This window comes from Phyllobates terribilis, unplaced genomic scaffold, assembly GCF_046119375.1.
Source record: "Phyllobates terribilis strain yellow unplaced genomic scaffold, ASM4611937v1 Scaffold_74__1_contigs__length_7073193, whole genome shotgun sequence".
NCBI classification, from domain to species: domain Eukaryota; kingdom Metazoa; phylum Chordata; class Amphibia; order Anura; family Dendrobatidae; genus Phyllobates; species Phyllobates terribilis.
The window spans coordinates 2,145,930-2,165,771 of NW_027362834.1; the positions used below are offsets into that span (position 1 = coordinate 2,145,930).

The window sequence follows — 19,842 nt, forward strand, 5'->3', positions numbered from 1 at the left end:
GAAGTTGAACCAAAATGAGCTTGTAATCTGGCTTCTGCAACTTTGAACATGAAAAATCCAATGAGGAGAAGAAAAGCAAAGCCAAAGAGTCCATCCCAAAATCCGACAAACAAGCAAAATGAACAAAAAACATTGAATTCAATTCTTTCTGATTTTAGAAACTGCATTAAAGAAGGGGTGCACCGGTCCTGGAGATACTGCAATACCAGGTCAATGCGTGGAGTGGACAGAGCAAGCTCTTTTTCCATCTCCCTGTTCTAAAAATCCATTTAATATATGGTCCCCAGATAGGGGACGTATCAGATATTAAACTGATAAGAACAGATACTACACTTGATCTTAGCCAAAAGGCCGAGAAGCGATAACCAGAATTGGTTTCAAACTACGGAGCCACCCAAGGATCCTGAAAAGTCCATTTGTGGAGATGAGCTCCTGGACTCCCGTTAAGAAGACATGTTGTCAACCTCTAGATCCCTTACATGCCTGCACTTTTCGGCTTGCTGCTGCTGCAATCCACGCGTTTTAGATCTGCATAACTCCACCTCTTTAAACACAGCACCTTCACCCCCTGCTGTTCCCACCTGCCTCAACACCGTTGGAAGGGAGGAGAACCAATTAAGGCGGGGGGTGGGGTGGAACGAGCAGCTGTCTACCCTTAGCAGGAGGGCTCCTGATTACATACCTCTCCTGCTGCTGCTGCTGCTGGCTGTCCAGCAGCAGACTGAAGGTGGCTGCTGCTGTGCACAGGTATATAAAGGCTCAGAGCCTATTATGACACGCGCAGCCAGCGTTCCATTGCCACATTCCATCTACTGCAGGCAGGATACCTGGCTGGCTGAATGTCGCTGAGAAGCTCACAGAGACCGCCATAAGCAACAGTTTAACAGAATGCCACAGACTAATCAACCAAACTTTTTGGGTTGGGTTCTCTTTTATAGTCTGCAGGCATTAAATGAAAGAAGTCAGTGTTCCAGCAGAAGGAGACAACGTTTCAGAAAAGGCATTGTAGCAAACCAAAAAAGAAATTTTAAGCGCAGCAGAGTAACCAGCGCACATACCTGTTAGCTCAGGTGAGTTTAAAAGGCTGCTGTTGATAACAAGGGCATTTGCTAAATAGATGGTGTGTGTGCAACAATATACTGAAAGGTCAATTATATTGTGCAGCTTATCTCACCACCTGTAGTTATTTAGGTGAAAGCTCCAAAATGCTTGCCTAATATGTCTGTTTATCCAAAAGGAAGTAAAAAGGGAGAGCTAGAAAGATAGCATTGCATCACATTACATGGCAATGCAATGCACAGTTGCTGAAGTTGAACCAAAATGAGCTTGTAATCTGGCTTCTGCAACTTTGAACATGAAAAATCCAATGAGGAGAAGAAAAGCAAAGCCAAAGAGTCCATCCCAAAATCCGACAAACAAGCAAAATGAACAAAAAACATTGAATTCAATTCTTTCTGATTTTAGAAACTGCATTAAAGAAGGGGTGCACCGGTCCTGGAGATACTGCAATACCAGGTCAATGCGTGGAGTGGACAGAGCAAGCTCTTTTTCCATCTCCCTGTTCTAAAAATCCATTTAATATATGGTCCCCAGATAGGGGACGTATCAGATATTAAACTGATAAGAACAGATACTACACTTGATCTTAGCCAAAAGGCCGAGAAGCGATAACCAGAATTGGTTTCAAACTACGGAGCCACCCAAGGATCCTGAAAAGTCCATTTGTGGAGATGAGCTCCTGGACTCCCGTTAAGAAGACATGTTGTCAACCTCTAGATCCCTTACATGCCTGCACTTTTCGGCTTGCTGCTGCTGCAATCCACGCGTTTTAGATCTGCATAACTCCACCTCTTTAAACACAGCACCTTCACCCCCTGCTGTTCCCACCCGCCTCAACACCGTTGGAAGGGAGGAGAACCAATTAAGGCGGGGGGTGGGGTGGAACGAGCAGCTGTCTACCCTTAGCAGGAGGGCTCCTGATTACATACCTCTCCTGCTGCTGCTGCTGCTGGCTGTCCAGCAGCAGACTGAAGGTGGCTGCTGCTGTGCACAGGTATATAAAGGTTCAGAGCCTATTATGACACGCGCAGCCAGCGTTCCATTGCCACATTCCATCTACTGCAGGCAGGATACCTGGCTGGCTGAATGTCGCTGAGAAGCTCACAGAGACCGCCATAAGCAACAGTTTAACAGAATGCCACAGACTAATCAACCAAACTTTTTGGGTTGGGTTCTCTTTTATAGTCTGCAGGCATTAAATGAAAGAAGTCAGTGTTCCAGCAGAAGGAGACAACGTTTCAGAAAAGGCATTGTAGCAAACCAAAAAAGAAATTTTAAGCGCAGCAGAGTAACCAGCGCACATACCTGTTAGCTCAGGTGAGTTTAAAAGGCTGCTGTTGATAACAAGGGCATTTGCTAAATAGATGGTGTGTGTGCAACAATATACTGAAAGGTCAATTATATTGTGCAGCTTATCTCACCACCTGTAGTTATTTAGGTGAAAGCTCCAAAATGCTTGCCTAATATGTCTGTTTATCCAAAAGGAAGTAAAAAGGGAGAGCTAGAAAGATAGCATTGCATCACATTACATGGAAATGCAATGCACAGTTGCTGAAGTTGAACCAAAATGAGCTTGTAATCTGGCTTCTGCAACTTTGAACATGAAAAATCCAATGAGGAGAAGAAAAGCAAAGCCAAAGAGTCCATCCCAAAATCCGACAAACAAGCAAAATGAACAAAAAACATTGAATTCAATTCTTTCTGATTTTAGAAACTGCATTAAAGAAGGGGTGCACCGGTCCTGGAGATACTGCAATACCAGGTCAATGCGTGGAGTGGACAGAGCAAGCTCTTTTTCCATCTCCCTGTTCTAAAAATCCATTTAATATATGGTCCCCAGATAGGGGACGTATCAGATATTAAACTGATAAGAACAGATTTTTTTTTTTTTTTTTTTTTGAAAGCCCGAATTCGTGTACAAAACCCGAGTGCGCTTAAAAAAGTGACAAGTGCCACAAAAAAAGTGCACTAGGATGCTGGTCTTCTTAAAACCCTCTCCAAAAGGAGAAGTGTCCCCCAAACCATTCCCCGTCCCTCCGAGCCAGAAGGCCACAGCGAGGAACAGGGACAAATAGCCACCTCCAGCCGGAGCCAGAGGCGACCCAATCTTACCCCCAATACCTGCCCGAGTTCTCACCCGAGCAAGGCACTGGGAGCCAAAGACTGTGCTCCCCTCCCGGAAGAGGGGAGCCAACAATGCTCTCCTCCCGAAAGAGGAGAGCCAGGGGGGTTCAGGGGGGAGCGGAACCTGATGGCCACACACTCCCCCCCTAGACCTGCCAAGAGAGGAACCCGTAAGGGAACCGCATCCCGACAAAATCCTAGTAAGGACGTGGACACACGTGAAAAAGTGGACACACAGTGACAAAAAAAATTAAATAAATAGTGAAGGTTTCACAGTATAATACTGCCCGGACCTTCGACCGGGAATTGAAAAATTCCCCATCCTAAGGCCAGAAGGCCCGGAATAAGGGTGTGTGTGAAGAAAGAAATATTGAAGTGCTAGTGCAAATGTGCCATAAACTCAAGTGGGGTTCCCAATCCCAGTGAGTTAAGGCACCCCAGGGTCACCACTCCTGGGGCACTTCACACTTCGGGCTTTCGATCTTCCCCGGCCCAATGGCGTCGATCCTGGGGGGCCATGCTTTCCACCAGATGACTATATTAGCCAACTGGCGTACTAACAAGCGCCTAAACCCCAGTGTGCATAATGTATCAATCTACTAGGGCGGCCAACATCCAAAACCGCCTTTTCGAAAGATACTACACTTGATCTTAGCCAAAAGGCCGAGAAGCGATAACCAGAATTGGTTTCAAACTACGGAGCCACCCAAGGATCCTGAAAAGTCCATTTGTGGAGATGAGCTCCTGGACTCCCGTTAAGAAGACATGTTGTCAACCTCTAGATCCCTTACATGCCTGCACTTTTCGGCTTGCTGCTGCTGCAATCCACGCGTTTTAGATCTGCATAACTCCACCTCTTTAAACACAGCAGCTTCACCCCCTGCTGTTCCCACCCGCCTCAACACCGTTGGAAGGGAGGAGAACCAATTAAGGCGGGGGGTGGGGTGGAACGAGCAGCTGTCTACCCTTAGCAGGAGGGCTCCTGATTACATACCTCTCCTGCTGCTGCTGCTGCTGGCTGTCCAGCAGCAGACTGAAGGTGGCTGCTGCTGTGCACAGGTATATAAAGGCTCAGAGCCTATTATGACACGCGCAGCCAGCGTTCCATTGCCACATTCCATCTACTGCAGGCAGGATACCTGGCTGGCTGAATGTCGCTGAGAAGCTCACAGAGACCGCCATAAGCAACAGTTTAACAGAATGCCACAGACTAATCAACCAAACTTTTTGGGTTGGGTTCTCTTTTATAGTCTGCAGGCATTAAATGAAAGAAGTCAGTGTTCCAGCAGAAGGAGACAACGTTTCAGAAAAGGCATTGTAGCAAACCAAAAAAGAAATTTTAAGCGCAGCAGAGTAACCAGCGCACATACCTGTTAGCTCAGGTGAGTTTAAAAGGCTGCTGTTGATAACAAGGGCATTTGCTAAATAGATGGTGTGTGTGCAACAATATACTGAAAGGTCAATTATATTGTGCAGCTTATCTCACCACCTGTAGTTATTTAGGTGAAAGCTCCAAAATGCTTGCCTAATATGTCTGTTTATCCAAAAGGAAGTAAAAAGGGAGAGCTAGAAAGATAGCATTGCATCACATTACATGGCAATGCAATGCACAGTTGCTGAAGTTGAACCAAAATGAGCTTGTAATCTGGCTTCTGCAACTTTGAACATGAAAAATCCAATGAGGAGAAGAAAAGCAAAGCCAAAGAGTCCATCCCAAAATCCGACAAACAAGCAAAATGAACAAAAAACATTGAATTCAATTCTTTCTGATTTTAGAAACTGCATTAAAGAAGGGGTGCACCGGTCCTGGAGATACTGCAATACCAGGTCAATGCGTGGAGTGGACAGAGCAAGCTCTTTTTCCATCTCCCTGTTCTAAAAATCCATTTAATATATGGTCCCCAGATAGGGGACGTATCAGATATTAAACTGATAAGAACAGATTTTTTTTTTTTATTTTTATTTTTTTTTTTCCACTCAGATTACAAGTCCCATATTTACCATTTCATGCTTTGCAATGATTTCCAAATGGTATTAGGTTGTTATCCATCATTGTGGGTCATATATCCATTTTTCCAATCTTATTTTATATATATACGTTTATATTATCACAATACAGTTATTCCATATTCTTTACATCACAACATTACAATCTTTACCATTACGATTTAAGGCAACATTCCTCTCTTCAGGCCATATGCTGCCAAGGCATTCAAAAGCCTTCCATCCAGAAACCGACCATCCCAAGCTTCTTCTACCTCTTTAGCCAACGACTGAGGTATTCTGTAAGTTGAAAAAAAACGATGCATATCGCTATAAATGTTATTCCACACTTTGCGCCTTAGACTAGCCTGACTCCCCCCTTCACAACTCTTTAGCATTTTCAACACTTCTTGTCTCTCCTCCATCTCCCTCATATTTTTTTCTGAAACATCCTTTGCTTTACTAGAGTCCTTCCCAGATGACAAAACTCCTTCAATTTCTTCTCTGGCTTCACATGCGACATCCTCTCTTTCTTCTTCACTAGTTTCTTCACCCTCCTCCTCCTCTTCCATATTACTTACAGCACCTTCCTTTTCATCCTGACTGGAGGACTCACTTTCCTCCTGATCTTCTGACTCCCTATCCACCTCCACTTCTTCTTCCAAGCTAGTATTTTCAATCTCAACGTCTGTGATATCACTCTCAGTATCTTCTTCCATATGATCACCTTCTTTTCTTATATCTCTTATTTGTTCCTCCTTCTTTTGAGATATGTTCTCTTCCGTTTCATCATGGGGGGCAGCTTCAGACTCTTCTTCTTTTCCATCTTCCTTGTCAACTGACTTCTCCTCCCTTTTATTGACAGGACAGCAATCATATAAATGACCACTGCCACCACATAGATTACATTTCTTACTTTTTTCACAATTCTCTGCCTTATGTCCCACTTCTTCACACTTGGCACACCACTGTAATGTACAGGAATCCTTTTCATGGCCATACTGTTTACAACGCCTACAAAACTTCGGCATACCTGTAAAGAACATATCTCCATTAACTGTCCCGATTTTGAATCTACTTGGTGGGAGTACCACAACACCATCCGAACTTTCCTTGAACTTGACCAGGAACCTCCACCTCGTGGTCCAAAAACCATATCGGTTAAACATTTTGCCAGCAGAACTCACTTTCTCACAGTACCGGGATAAAAAGGTCATGATCTCTTCTTCCAATATGAAAGGACTATACATCCTTATTACTATTAGCCTTTCCTTCCTAGGAAAATGCGACACAAAAAAAACACCTTCAAGTATCGAATCTTCCTTCACTAGATCCATTCTCTTCCAAAAGTCAGAAAAGATATCTTCTGAACAAAAAATAACATCATATATCCCTCTCTTCGGGAACTCCAACATAGACAAAACTTGTTCCATTTGAACTTCCAATAGTCCAAACAAAATCTTCTCTACCAAAAAAAACAAGCCAGACTTCTTCTTCTCTGGATCCAAAAAAATAAACCGCACTGCATTCTTCAATCTTGCAAAAACTGGGACCTCTTCACAGGTCAGCATATTTGGGCTTCTCCCGTCCATATCTTCACACCAAAGGTGGCAAAAATCCTCCTCGCCTACTTAAAAAAAGCAGGCAGGCTGATCGCCCCTCGTTGCCCCGGGACTAATCCGGCTCCCCAAAAGCAGCAAGGGGGTGAAGCCGCACTGCTACATGCAGCGATCCCCCGAGGCCAAGGAGCCGGGTACCCAAGGCACCTCTCAGCCAAGACCAAGGCAGCAACCGGTAGATCACTGCACTTGATCTTAGCCAAAAGGCCGAGAAGCGATAACCAGAATTGGTTTCAAACTACGGAGCCACCCAAGGATCCTGAAAAGTCCATTTGTGGAGATGAGCTCCTGGACTCCCGTTAAGAAGACATGTTGTCAACCTCTAGATCCCTTACATGCCTGCACTTTTCGGCTTGCTGCTGCTGCAATCCACGCGTTTTAGATCTGCATAACTCCACCTCTTTAATCACAGCACCTTCACCCCCTGCTGTTCCCACCCGCCTCAACACCGTTGGAAGGGAGGAGAACCAATTAAGGCGGGGGGTGGGGTGGAACGAGCAGCTGTCTACCCTTAGCAGGAGGGCTCCTGATTACATACCTCTCCTGCTGCTGCTGCTGCTGGCTGTCCAGCAGCAGACTGAAGGTGGCTGCTGCTGTGCACAGGTATATAAAGGCTCAGAGCCTATTATGACACGCGCAGCCAGCGTTCCATTGCCACATTCCATCTACTGCAGGCAGGATACCTGGCTGGCTGAATGTCGCTGAGAAGCTCACAGAGACCGCCATAAGCAACAGTTTAACAGAATGCCACAGACTAATCAACCAAACTTTTTGGGTTGGGTTCTCTTTTATAGTCTGCAGGCATTAAATGAAAGAAGTCAGTGTTCCAGCAGAAGGAGACAACGTTTCAGAAAAGGCATTGTAGCAAACCAAAAAAGAAATTTTAAGCGCAGCAGAGTAACCAGCGCACATACCTGTTAGCTCAGGTGAGTTTAAAAGGCTGCTGTTGATAACAAGGGCATTTGCTAAATAGATGGTGTGTGTGCAACAATATACTGAAAGGTCAATTATATTGTGCAGCTTATCTCACCACCTGTAGTTATTTAGGTGAAAGCTCCAAAATACTTGCCTAATATGTCTGTTTATCCAAAAGGAAGTAAAAAGGGAGAGCTAGAAAGATAGCATTGCATCACATTACATGGCAATGCAATGCACAGTTGCTGAAGTTGAACCAAAATGAGCTTGTAATCTGGCTTCTGCAACTTTGAACATGAAAAATCCAATGAGGAGAAGAAAAGCAAAGCCAAAGAGTCCATCCCAAAATCCGACAAACAAGCAAAATGAACAAAAAACATTGAATTCAATTCTTTCTGATTTTAGAAACTGCATTAAAGAAGGGGTGCACCGGTCCTGGAGATACTGCAATACCAGGTCAATGCGTGGAGTGGACAGAGCAAGCTCTTTTTCCATCTCCCTGTTCTAAAAATCCATTTAATATATTTTCCCCAGATAGGGGACGTATCAGATATTAAACTGATAAGAACAGATACTACACTTGATCTTAGCCAAAAGGCCGAGAAGCGAAAACCAGAATTGGTTTCAAACTACGGAGCCACCCAAGGATCCTGAAAAGTCCATTTGTGAAGATGAGCTCCTGGACTCCCGTTAAGAAGACATGTTGTCAACCTCTAGATCCCTTACATGCCTGCACTTTTCGGCTTGCTGCTGCTGCAATCCACGCGTTTTAGATCTGCATAACTCCACCTCTTTAAACACAGCACCTTCACCCCCTGCTGTTCCCACCCGCCTCAACACCGTTGGAAGGGAGGAGAACCAATTAAGGCGGGGGGTGGGGTGGAACGAGCAGCTGTCTACCCTTAGCAGGAGGGCTCCTGATTAATTACCTCTCCTGCTGCTGCTGCTGCTGCTGGCTGTCCAGCAGCAGACTGAAGGTGGCTGCTGCTGTGCACAGGTATATAAAGGCTCAGAGCCTATTATGACACGCGCAGCCAGCATTCCATTGCCACATTCCATCTACTGCAGGCAGGATACCTGGCTGGCTGAATGTCGCTGAGAAGCTCACAGAGACCGCCATAAGCAACAGTTTAACAGAATGCCACAGACTAATCAACCAAACTTTTTGGGTTGGGTTCTCTTTTATAGTCTGCAGGCATTAAATGAAAGAAGTCAGTGTTCCAGCAGAAGGAGACAACGTTTCAGAAAAGGCATTGTAGCAAACCAAAAAAGAAATTTTAAGCGCAGCAGAGTAACCAGCGCACATACCTGTTAGCTCAGGTGAGTTTAAAAGGCTGCTGTTGATAACAAGGGCATTTGCTAAATAGATGGTGTGTGTGCAACAATATACTGAAAGGTCAATTATATTGTGCAGCTTATCTTACCACCTGTAGTTATTTAGGTGAAAGCTCCAAAATGCTTGCCTAATATGTCTGTTTATCCAAAAGGAAGTAAAAAGGGAGAGCTAGAAAGATAGCATTGCATCACATTACATGGCAATGCAATGCACAGTTGCTGAAGTTGAACCAAAATGAGCTTGTAATCTGGCTTCTGCAACTTTGAACATGAAAAATCCAATGAGGAGAAGAAAAGCAAAGCCAAAGAGTCCATCCCAAAATCCGACAAACAAGCAAAATGAACAAAAAACATTGAATTCAATTCTTTCTGATTTTAGAAACTGCATTAAAGAAGGGGTGCACCGGTCCTGGAGATACTGCAATACCAGGTCAATGCGTGGAGAGAACAGAGCAAGCTCTTTTTCCATCTCCCTGTTCTAAAAATCCATTTAATATATGGTCCCCAGATAGAGGACGTATCAGATATTAAACTGATAAGAACAGATTTTTTTTTTTTTTTTTTAAATTCTTTTGGCGAAAGCCCGAATTCGTGTACAAAACCCGAGTGCGCTTAAAAAAGTGACAAGTGCCACAAAAAAAGTGCACTAGGATGCTGGTCTTCATGAAACCCTCTCCAAAAGGAGAAGGGTCCCCCAAACCATTCCCCGTCCCTCCGAGCCAAAAGGCCACAGCGAGGAACAGGGACAAAAAGCCACCTCCAGCCGAAGCCAGAGGCGACCCAATCTTACCACCAGCACCTGCCCGAGTTCTCACCCGAGCAAGGCACTGGGAGCCAAAGACTGTGCTCCCCTCCCGAAAGAGGGGAGCCAACAACGCTCTCCTCCCGAAAGAGGAGAGCCAGGGGGGTTCAGGGGGGAGCGGAACCTGATGGCCACACACTCCCCCCCTAGACCTGCCAAGAGAGGAACCCGTAAGGGAACCGCATCCCGACAAAATCCTAGTAGGACGTGACACACGTGAATAAGTGGACACACAGTGACAAAGAAATTAAATAAATAGTGAAGGTTTCACAGTATAATACTGCCCGGACCTTCGACCGGGAATTGAAAAATTCCCCATCCTAAGGCCAGAAGGCCCGGAATAAGGGTGTGTGCGAAGAAAGAAAATTTGAAGTGCTTGTGCAAATGTGCCATAAACTCAAGTGGGGTTCCCAATCCCAGTGAGTTAAGGCACCCCAGGGTCACCACTCCTGGGGCACTTCACACTTCGGGCTTTCGATCTTCCCCGGCCCAATGGCGTCGATCCTGGGGGGCCATGCTTTCCACCAGATGACTATATTAGCCACCTGGCGTACTAACAAGCGCCTAAACCCCAGTGTGCATAATGTATCAATCTACTAGGGCGGCCAACATCCAAAACCGCCTTTTCGAAAGATACTACACTTGATCTTAGCCAAAAGGCCGAGAAGCGATAACCAGAATTGGTTTCAAACTACGGAGCCACCCAAGGATCCTGAAAAGTCCATTTGTGGAGATGAGCTCCTGGACTCCCGTTAAGAAGACATGTTGTCAACCTCTAGATCCCTTACATGCCTGCACTTTTCGGCTTGCTGCTGCTGCAATCCACGCGTTTTAGATCTGCATAACTCCACCTCTTTAAACACAGCACCTTCACCCCCTGCTGTTCCCACCCGCCTCAACACCGTTGGAAGGGAGGAGAACCAATTAAGGCGGGGGGTGGGGTGGAACGAGCAGCTGTCTACCCTTAGCAGGAGGGCTCCTGATTACATACCTCTCCTGCTGCTGCTGCTGCTGGCTGTCCAGCAGCAGACTGAAGGTGGCTGCTGCTGTGCACAGGTATATAAAGGCTCAGAGCCTATTATGACACGCGCAGCCAGCGTTCCATTGCCACATTCCATCTACTGCAGGCAGGATACCTGGCTGGCTGAATGTCGCTGAGAAGCTCACAGAGACCGCCATAAGCAACAGTTTAACAGAATGCCACAGACTAATCAACCAAACTTTTTGGGTTGGGTTCTCTTTTATAGTCTGCAGGCATTAAATGAAAGAAGTCAGTGTTCCAGCAGAAGGAGACAACGTTTCAGAAAAGGCATTGTAGCAAAATAAAAAAGAAATTTTAAGCGCAGCAGAGTAACCAGCGCACATACCTGTTAGCTCAGGTGAGTTTAAAAGGCTGCTGTTGATAACAAGGGCATTTGCTAAATAGATGGTGTGTGTGCAACAATATACTGAAAGGTCAATTATATTGTGCAGCTTATCTCACCACCTGTAGTTATTTAGGTGAAAGCTCCAAAATGCTTGCCTAATATGTCTGTTTATCCAAAAGGAAGTAAAAAGGGAGAGCTAGAAAGATAGCATTGCATCACATTACATGGCAATGCAATGCACAGTTGCTGAAGTTGAACCAAAATGAGCTTGTAATCTGGCTTCTGCAACTTTGAACATGAAAAATCCAATGAGGAGAAGAAAAGCAAAGCCAAAGAGTCCATCCCAAAATCCGACAAACAAGCAAAATGAACAAAAAACATTGAATTCAATTCTTTCTGATTTTAGAAACTGCATTAAAGAAGGGGTGCACCGGTCCTGGAGATACTGCAATACCAGGTCAATGCGTGGAGTGGACAGAGCAAGCTCTTTTTCCATCTCCCTGTTCTAAAAATCCATTTAATATATGGTCCCCAGATAGGGGACGTATCAGATATTAAACTGATAAGTACAGATAAGGTTTCAACATAAATTTATTCAGATATAAAAAAGTACAAAAACACATTATTCTTATTTACAGCGTTAATAGAGCTCTTTCCACAGACATTATTAGTACAAAATAGTATTCCACATGTAAAAACACCATCTTCTATTCGCTTCGTGTTTACCCACATCTTTGACATCTTTCAAATAATAAATATACATTTCGCTAAAAACCATTCTAATACAATCATTGATGGAAATACAGTCACGTTTGAACAACAAAATATTCCTCACTTTCCACATAGCACTTTTTGCACAATTTATTATACACCAGCATATTTTGGTTTGATGTAAAGTTGGGCAATTAAAAAGTCCGTATAAAACATATTCGTGACAAAAGTCTTTCAGACCACAAACCCATTTCAAAAGCACCCCCAGTCTCCGCCAAAGTTCTTGCGCATAAAAACAGTTCCAAAACAGATGTAAAACCGTCTCATCACTTCCACACGAGTCTCTAGGACATTTTGCCCGCGCCGCCAGGCCTCTCCTGTGCTGAAAGTCTCTAGTTGGGAGGCACTGGTGGACGGACATCCAGGCAAGGTCTTTATGAATATTTGCGAGAAACTTTCCAAACACATTCCTCCAGACTCGCTTGGATCTGCTCCAGGAAAAGTTGATTACTTCAGATACTCTTTCTTCCCTTCTCAGATGAGTTATCAATTTCCTTCGGTCTTGAAGAATATCAGTATCCAAGTCTCTTAATTTATAATTTCTACATACTTTCTCTAAGATGATAAGATGCTTTGGGGGACATAATAAAACAGGCGAAGATAAGGATGGCCGTAGCCATCTCTTAAAAACATAACCACAAGTATATTTTAAAAACAGACTAAAAACACTGTTAGAATTAAGAAGCTTAAAACAGAAACAGAAGAAATTTATATACAAAAACATGCTCAAATCCGGGACATCCTTTCCACCATTTTGATGCCTTTTATACATTTCTGTGCGTTTTACTTTTTCCATCTTCGAGCCCCAAATAAATATAAACATGCAGCGAGTCAGCTTTTTGAGCATTAAGTCGGAGGGAGGGTACACAATTGCAACATATAACATCATTGGCAATAATACAGACTTAATAATTAGAACTTTCCCTTCGATTGACAAACTACGCAAATTCCAAAAGGATAGTTTCTTCACCATTTTCTCCTGGACCTCCCCCCAACTCACAACCCCGTCATTTTCTTTATTAAAAGTAATGCCCAAAATTTTAACTTTATCACACTTCATTTTGACTGCTGGTAGGTCCACTGTATCCCAGGAACCAATTGTCAAACACTCAGTTTTATTAAAATTCAACTTAAAACCTGAAGCCTGACTAAAAAAACTGGTACACCTCACCACCCTCCGGAGGGAAGCAGGATCCGTGCAGATGGCAGTAACATCGTCCATATACCCGAAGACTTTAATTTGGGCCCCCCCTCCACCCGGAACAGGGACCCCACGGATCACTTTATCTTTCCTAATTTGGCATAATAAAGGCTCCATAGCACAAATAAACAGAATCGGGGACAAAGGGCAGCCCTGCTTCACTCCGGATTCCAGCGGTATTTCACCTGTTAAGAAGCCATTAACAGAGATTTGACAATATGAATCTTTATACAAAATCTTAATTAGAGACATGATAAAATCCGGGATCGCCATCTTCTTTAAAACACTAAAAAGATACTTGTGCGATACCCTGTCGAACGCCTTCTCAAAGTCCAGCGCCAACAGGGCTAAATTCTGACCACGATCCCTAGTATACCATATTGCATCTCTTATGACATTTAACACCTCCGCAATACTCCTTCCCGGTACACCACAAACTTGTTCTGGTTGTATCAACTTATCAATTATCATTTTAAGCCGGCATGCAATAAATTTGGCTAATACTTTATAATCCATGTTGAGGAGGGTGATAGGCCTCCAATTTGCAAGGTCCTCACGAGCCCCTTTCTTTTTAAAGATCAAGGACACTATTCCCCTCCTCCATCCCTTGGGCAACCGTTTACACTTAAAAACCTCCTTAAAAAGTGCTAAAAGATCATCCTTTAAAATATCCCAGAAAGTCAGATAAAATTCGACGGGGAGACCGTCTGCTCCCGGAGCTTTGCCCTTTGAAAAACTTTTAAAAATGTTAAAAAGTTCCTCTAAGCTAAAATCCCGTATTAAAAACTCCTGATCTGACTGATTCAACTTAAAATCTAGGACATTAAGAGCATCTTGTAAAAAGGAATCATCCACACTTTTCTCACTAAAAAGGAGTCGGTAAAAATCAAAAGCCACGTTCTTCATGCCCTGTATAGTGGATTCTTCACCTAAACAAGTAATCGCATCTTTCCTCTCCATTGCTTTTTTAAAAAAGAAGCGTGCACATTTTTCATCTTCTTCTAACTGCTTTACCTTTGAATTAAAAATAACCTCTCTCCCCTTCTGCTCCAAAAGTGTATGTATTTCTGCTTTTAGGCTGACAATGTCTTCCTCCACCTCCAACCCAATCTCTTTAAATTTATAAAGTGTCTGCAGCCTAGTATTTAGATTTGAGAAAAATTGTTTTTTCTGTCTTGATTTCTTCCTCCCTGCCGTGATAAAAAAAAGGAAAATTTTATTTTTAATCTTTTCCCACCAAGACAACATTTTTATATAAGGAGGCCTATGTTGTCTCCATTCCTGGTAGGCTGTACAAAAATCCGACCTTATCTGAGGATCCTCCAGCAGATGTGTCCCCAAACGCCACAGTCCTTTGTTTATTCTCTGCTCTCCTTGGTATTCTAACTGTAATTTTAACATTTTGTGATCGGAAAATAAATTAGACATTAGATCAAACATCACCGGCTTAAAATCCACAGATAAAAACATAAAATCGATCCTAGAGGCCACTCCCCGACCGGACCATGTAAATCCAGGGTCCGTCGGTGAAAGAGACCTCCAGGCATCGCATAGCTTAAAATCAGTTTGAAAATTTTTTAGCAGAAAACATGACTTATCCAACTTACGGAGAGGGTCCCCTCCTACTCGTTGTTCGCCGACACTAAGGCAGTTGAAATCCCCACCTATCAGGAGGGGAGAAGACCCAACACAAAATACAGGCAAAATTTCAAACAATTGGATGCGCTCTTGCTTGTCGGGAGGAGCATACACATTAATTATGCGAAAACTAAAATTATTAATATGCAAATGTACTAACATTGCCCTGCCTGGTGTAATCTCTGTAACAGAGGAAAACACGATGTTATTACCACGACAGAGCAAACCCACTCCAGCAGACCTATTCACATTTGAGCTGGACCACACTGACGGTCCCGACTTCCAATCCTTTTTAAGCTCGTCATAATTAATTGAGTGTTGTAGTCCACATTCCTGCAATAAACACACATCAAAGTCTAAAGTCTCTAAATATTGAAAAAGAGCAGCCCTGCGAACAGGGCTCTTTAAAGATCTCACATTCAGTGAGAGGCATTTTATGGACGGCATTAAAGTCAAGGTGGGAGGGAGTCATCCAGAATCATCTTGACCTGTTCAGGACTATGATCCAACAGTGCCTCCAAGATCCCTGACTCCGGGGAAAAGGAAATGTTCATTGGATCCGAGGCAGTGACCGGGTATCCAGCTCCTGCTCCCTGCAGCCACAAATCACCGACACCCAAGGAAACATCCGGTGAATCCGGACAGACATCCGCACGCATCTTTTTCCCGCTGGGTTCAGGTAGGTCACTAGTGCAATCTTCTCCCACTACTGCCTCATGGTCTCTCTTCTCGAGGTCGTCACCTAGGGAAAAACACACTGCGTCCTGCTGGCTCGACACTTGAATAGCATCTGGGGCCTTCGCAGCAGGGCCCACCAGTGCCAACATACTGGGGGCACCCTGCTCCAGCACACCAGAAACACACACATCTTCAGGGGCCATCGACACAGAGACACCCTCCCGAACAGAAGAGCATCCCTGCTCCGGTCCCTGGACGGACCGCCCATAGTCCCCTTTTTGCGGGGGCTTCTTCTTTGCCACCTCCACTACAGAGGGGCCAGTAGAGCTTAGCTCAGTCCTGTCAAGGGGATCCTCCCCGACGGACACTGAGGGGCGAGCTAGAGATTGTCTTCGCCAGGGACCCCCAGTTGCCTCTGCATATGTCCGTACCTTGGTTCTCTGGGGGCAACTCCGGAATACATGTCCATCCTCCCCGCACAGATTACACTGTTTCTTGTGAGGACAGTCTTTCGTCAAGTGTCCATACTGGCTGCAATTATTACAACGGGCAGCCCTCCTCTCCTGCCAAGCGTCTTGGGTATGCCCCATTGTGCCACAATTCCTACAACAAGGGCATACCTTGATAGAAGAGGTATCCTCGGCTCTTCCCGATTGTGAAGGTGGAGGGAGGGTGCTGTGTTCCTCCGACTCCCGTTGGATCCTTCTTTAATCGTGCCAGGAACCTCCGCTTCCCACACCAAAAATTAACTGCATTTTTAATTTTTCCTAAAAAGGACACGTCATCGCAATAGCGACGCAAGAAAGTCAAAATATCCAGCACTTCCACAAAAGGGTTAGGGAAGTGAACCACAATCTGGACTTCTTCATAAACAAATAATAAGGAAAAAATCAAACCTTCCATTTCGTCCATGTGGCTATTTTCGTTCACTTTCTGGACCAGTTGTTGGCAGCACCCTTGACTCCTAAAAGTGATGGTGTAGGTACCTTTCGATTCGTTGTCCTGGAAGCAGAAGATGTCCTCTCTACTAAATCCCAGAAGTCCAAGAAGGATGATGTTGCAAACATACTGGATGTTTTTCTCACAGCGAAACTTCTCCAAAACGTCAATTCGCACTGTATTTCTCATCCGGGGTTCACCCGATGCATATGACAGCACAGCCGGCATCTCTTCCAAAAAAAGTACGCCAACTACGGAAAGAAAAAAAAGGCATATGCCTTTTTAGGGGATCACTTCCCGTTGCTCCCGGACTAAGCCTCTCTCCCTATAGCAGCAGGGGGGTGAAGTCCCTCCGAAGAGGAACGATCCCCCCAGGCCGAGAGAGAGGGTACCGGAAGCACCCAGATAGACAACAACCAAACAGACAAGCTGTAAGATCGAAGCCAAAAGGCCGAGAGCGATAACCAGAATTGGTTTCAAACTACGGAGCCACCCAAGGATCCTGAAAAGTCCATTTGTGGAGATGAGCTCCTGGACTCCCGTTAAGAAGACATGTTGTCAACCTCTAGATCCCTTACATGCCTGCACTTTTCGGCTTGCTGCTGCTGCAATCCACGCGTTTTAGATCTGCATAACTCCACCTCTTTAAACACAGCACCTTCACCCCCTGCTGTTCCCACCCGCCTCAACACCGTTGGAAGGGAGGAGAACCAATTAAGGCGGGGGGTGGGGTGGAACGAGCAGCTGTCTACCCTTAGCAGGAGGGCTCCTGATTACATACCTCTCCTGCTGCTGCTGCTGCTGGCTGTCCAGCAGCAGACTGAAGGTGGCTGCTGCTGTGCACAGGTATATAAAGGCTCAGAGCCTATTATGACACGCGCAGCCAGCGTTCCATTGCCACATTCCATCTACTGCAGGCAGGATACCTGGCTGGCTGAATGTCGCTGAGAAGCTCACAGAGACCGCCATAAGCAACAGTTTAACAGAATGCCACAGACTAATCAACCAAACTTTTTGGGTTGGGTTCTCTTTTATAGTCTGCAGGCATTAAATGAAAGAAGTCAGTGTTCCAGCAGAAGGAGACAACGTTTCAGAAAAGGCATTGTAGCAAACCAAATAAGAAATTTTAAGCGCAGCAGAGTAACCAGCGCACATACCTGTTAGCTCAGGTGAGTTTAAAAGGCTGCTGTTGATAACAAGGGCATTTGCTAAATAGATGGTGTGTGTGCAACAATATACTGAAAGGTCAATTATATTGTGCAGCTTATCTCACCACCTGTAGTTATTTAGGTGAAAGCTCCAAAATGCTTGCCTAATATGTCTGTTTATCCAAAAGGAAGTAAAAAGGTAGAGCTAGAAAGATAGCATTGCATCACATTACATGGCAATGCAACGCACAGTTGCTGAAGTTGAACCAAAATGAGCTTGTAATCTGGCTTCTGCAACTTTGAACATGAAAAATCCAATGAGGAGAAGAAAAGCAAAGCCAAAGAGTCCATCCCAAAATCCGACAAACAAGCAAAATGAACAAAAAACATTGAATTCAATTCTTTCTGATTTTAGAAACTGCATTAAAGAAGGGGTGCACCGGTCCTGGAGATACTACAATACCAGGTCAATGCGTGGAGTGGACAGAGCAAGCTCTTTTTCCATCTCCCTGTTCTAAAAATCCATTTAATTTATGGTCCCCAGATAGGGGACGTATCAGATATTAAACTGATAAGAACAGATACTACACTTGATCTTAGCCAAAAGGCCGAGAAGCGATAACCAGAATTGGTTTCAAACTACGGAGCCACCCAAGGATCCTGAAAAGTCCATTTGTGGAGATGAGCTCCTGGACTCCCGTTAAGAAGACATGTTGTCAACCTCTAGATCCCTTACATGCCTGCACTTTTCGGCTTGCTGCTGCTGCAATCCACGCGTTTTAGATCTGCATAACTCCACCTCTTTAAACACAGCACCTTCACCCCCTGCTGTTCCCACCCGCCTCAACACCGTTGGAAGGGAGGAGAACCAATTAAGGCAGGGGGTGGGGTGGAACGAGCAGCTGTCTACCCTTAGCAGGAGGGCTCCTGATTACATACCTCTCCTGCTGCTGCTGCTGGCTGTCCAGCAGCAGACTGAAGGTGGCTGCTGCTGTGCACAGGTATATAAAGGCTCAGAGCCTATTATGACACGCGCAGCCAGCGTTCCATTGCCACATTCCATCTACTGCAGGCAGGATACCTGGCTGGCTGAATGTCGCTGAGAAGCTCACAGAGACCGCCATAAGCAACAGTTTAACAGAATGCCACAGACTAATCAACCAAACTTTTTGGGTTGGGTTCTCTTTTATAGTCTGCAGGCATTAAATGAAAGAAGTCAGTGTTCCAGCAGAAGGAGACAACGTTTCAGAAAAGGCATTGTAGCAAACCAAAAAAGAAATTTTAAGCGCAGCAGAGTAACCAGCGCACATACCTGTTAGCTCAGGTGAGTTTAAAAGGCTGCTGTTGATAACAAGGGCATTTGCTAAATAGATGGTGTGTGTGCAACAATATACTGAAAGGTCAATTATATTGTGCAGCTTATCTCACCACCTGTAGTTATTTAGGTGAAAGCTCCAAAATGCTTGCCTAATATGTCTGTTTATCCAGAAGGAAGTAAAAAGGGAGAGCTAGAAAGATAGCATTGCATCACATTACATGGCAATGCAATGCACAGTTGCTGAAGTTGAACCAAAATGAGCTTGTAATCTGGCTTCTGCAACTTTGAACATGAAAAATCCAATGAGGAGAAGAAAAGCAAAGCCAAAGAGTCCATCCCAAAATCCGACAAACAAGCAAAATGAACAAAAAACATTGAATTCAATTCTTTCTGATTTTAGAAACTGCATTAAAGAAGGGGTGCACCGGTCCTGGAGATACTGCAATACCAGGTCAATGCGTGGAGTGGACAGAGCAAGCTCTTTTTCCATCTCCCTGTTCTAAAAATCCATTTAATATATGGTCCCCAGATAGGGGACGTATCAGATATTAAACTGATAAGAACAGATACTACACTTGATCTTAGCCAAAAGGCCGAGAAGCGATAACCAGAATTGGTTTCAAACTACGGAGCCACCCAAGGATCCTGAAAAGTCCATTTGTGGAGATGAGCTCCTGGACTCCCGTTAAGAAGACATGTTGTCAACCTCTAGATCCCTTACATGCCTGCACTTTTCGGCTTGCTGCTGCTGCAATCCACGCGTTTTAGATCTGCATACCTCCACCTCTTTAAACACAGCACCTTCACCCCCTGCTGTTCCCACCCGCCTCAACACCGTTGGAAGGGAGGAGAACCAATTAAGGCGGGGGGTGGGGTGGAACGAGCAGCTGTCTACCCTTAGCAGGAGGGCTCCTGATTACATACCTCTCCTGCTGCTGCTGCTGC

The 19,842-nt window shown here is 44.7% G+C and overlaps 7 non-coding genes and 4 pseudogenes across 7 annotated transcripts; all 11 read right to left on the reverse strand.

Annotated features, from left to right (window-relative positions):
- Positions 1-172: 172 nt before the first annotated feature.
- LOC141194708 (U2 spliceosomal RNA) lies at positions 173-363 on the reverse strand. Its single transcript, XR_012267329.1, has one exon. It is a non-coding gene; the product is annotated as a U2 spliceosomal RNA (small nuclear RNA).
- A 1,115-nt stretch (positions 364-1,478) lies between these two features.
- LOC141194709 (U2 spliceosomal RNA) lies at positions 1,479-1,669 on the reverse strand. Its single transcript, XR_012267330.1, has one exon. It is a non-coding gene; the product is annotated as a U2 spliceosomal RNA (small nuclear RNA).
- Positions 1,670-2,784: 1,115 nt separating this feature from the next.
- Positions 2,785-2,969, reverse strand: LOC141196371 (U2 spliceosomal RNA). Its single transcript, XR_012268909.1, has one exon. It is a non-coding gene; the product is annotated as a U2 spliceosomal RNA (small nuclear RNA).
- Positions 2,970-3,766: 797 nt separating this feature from the next.
- Positions 3,767-3,858, reverse strand: LOC141196505 (U2 spliceosomal RNA; annotated as a pseudogene).
- Positions 3,859-4,973: 1,115 nt separating this feature from the next.
- On the reverse strand, positions 4,974-5,146 carry LOC141196394 (U2 spliceosomal RNA; annotated as a pseudogene).
- A 2,973-nt stretch (positions 5,147-8,119) lies between these two features.
- LOC141195989 (U2 spliceosomal RNA) lies at positions 8,120-8,310 on the reverse strand. Its single transcript, XR_012268558.1, has one exon. It is a non-coding gene; the product is annotated as a U2 spliceosomal RNA (small nuclear RNA).
- A 1,118-nt stretch (positions 8,311-9,428) lies between these two features.
- Positions 9,429-9,608, reverse strand: LOC141196365 (U2 spliceosomal RNA; annotated as a pseudogene).
- Positions 9,609-10,417: 809 nt separating this feature from the next.
- LOC141196515 (U2 spliceosomal RNA) lies at positions 10,418-10,509 on the reverse strand (annotated as a pseudogene).
- A 1,115-nt stretch (positions 10,510-11,624) lies between these two features.
- LOC141196361 (U2 spliceosomal RNA) lies at positions 11,625-11,807 on the reverse strand. The gene has a single exon (XR_012268902.1). It is a non-coding gene; the product is annotated as a U2 spliceosomal RNA (small nuclear RNA).
- Positions 11,808-18,008: 6,201 nt separating this feature from the next.
- On the reverse strand, positions 18,009-18,199 carry LOC141195984 (U2 spliceosomal RNA). Its single transcript, XR_012268553.1, has one exon. It is a non-coding gene; the product is annotated as a U2 spliceosomal RNA (small nuclear RNA).
- Positions 18,200-19,311: 1,112 nt separating this feature from the next.
- Positions 19,312-19,502, reverse strand: LOC141194710 (U2 spliceosomal RNA). The gene has a single exon (XR_012267331.1). It is a non-coding gene; the product is annotated as a U2 spliceosomal RNA (small nuclear RNA).
- Positions 19,503-19,842: the final 340 nt, after the last annotated feature.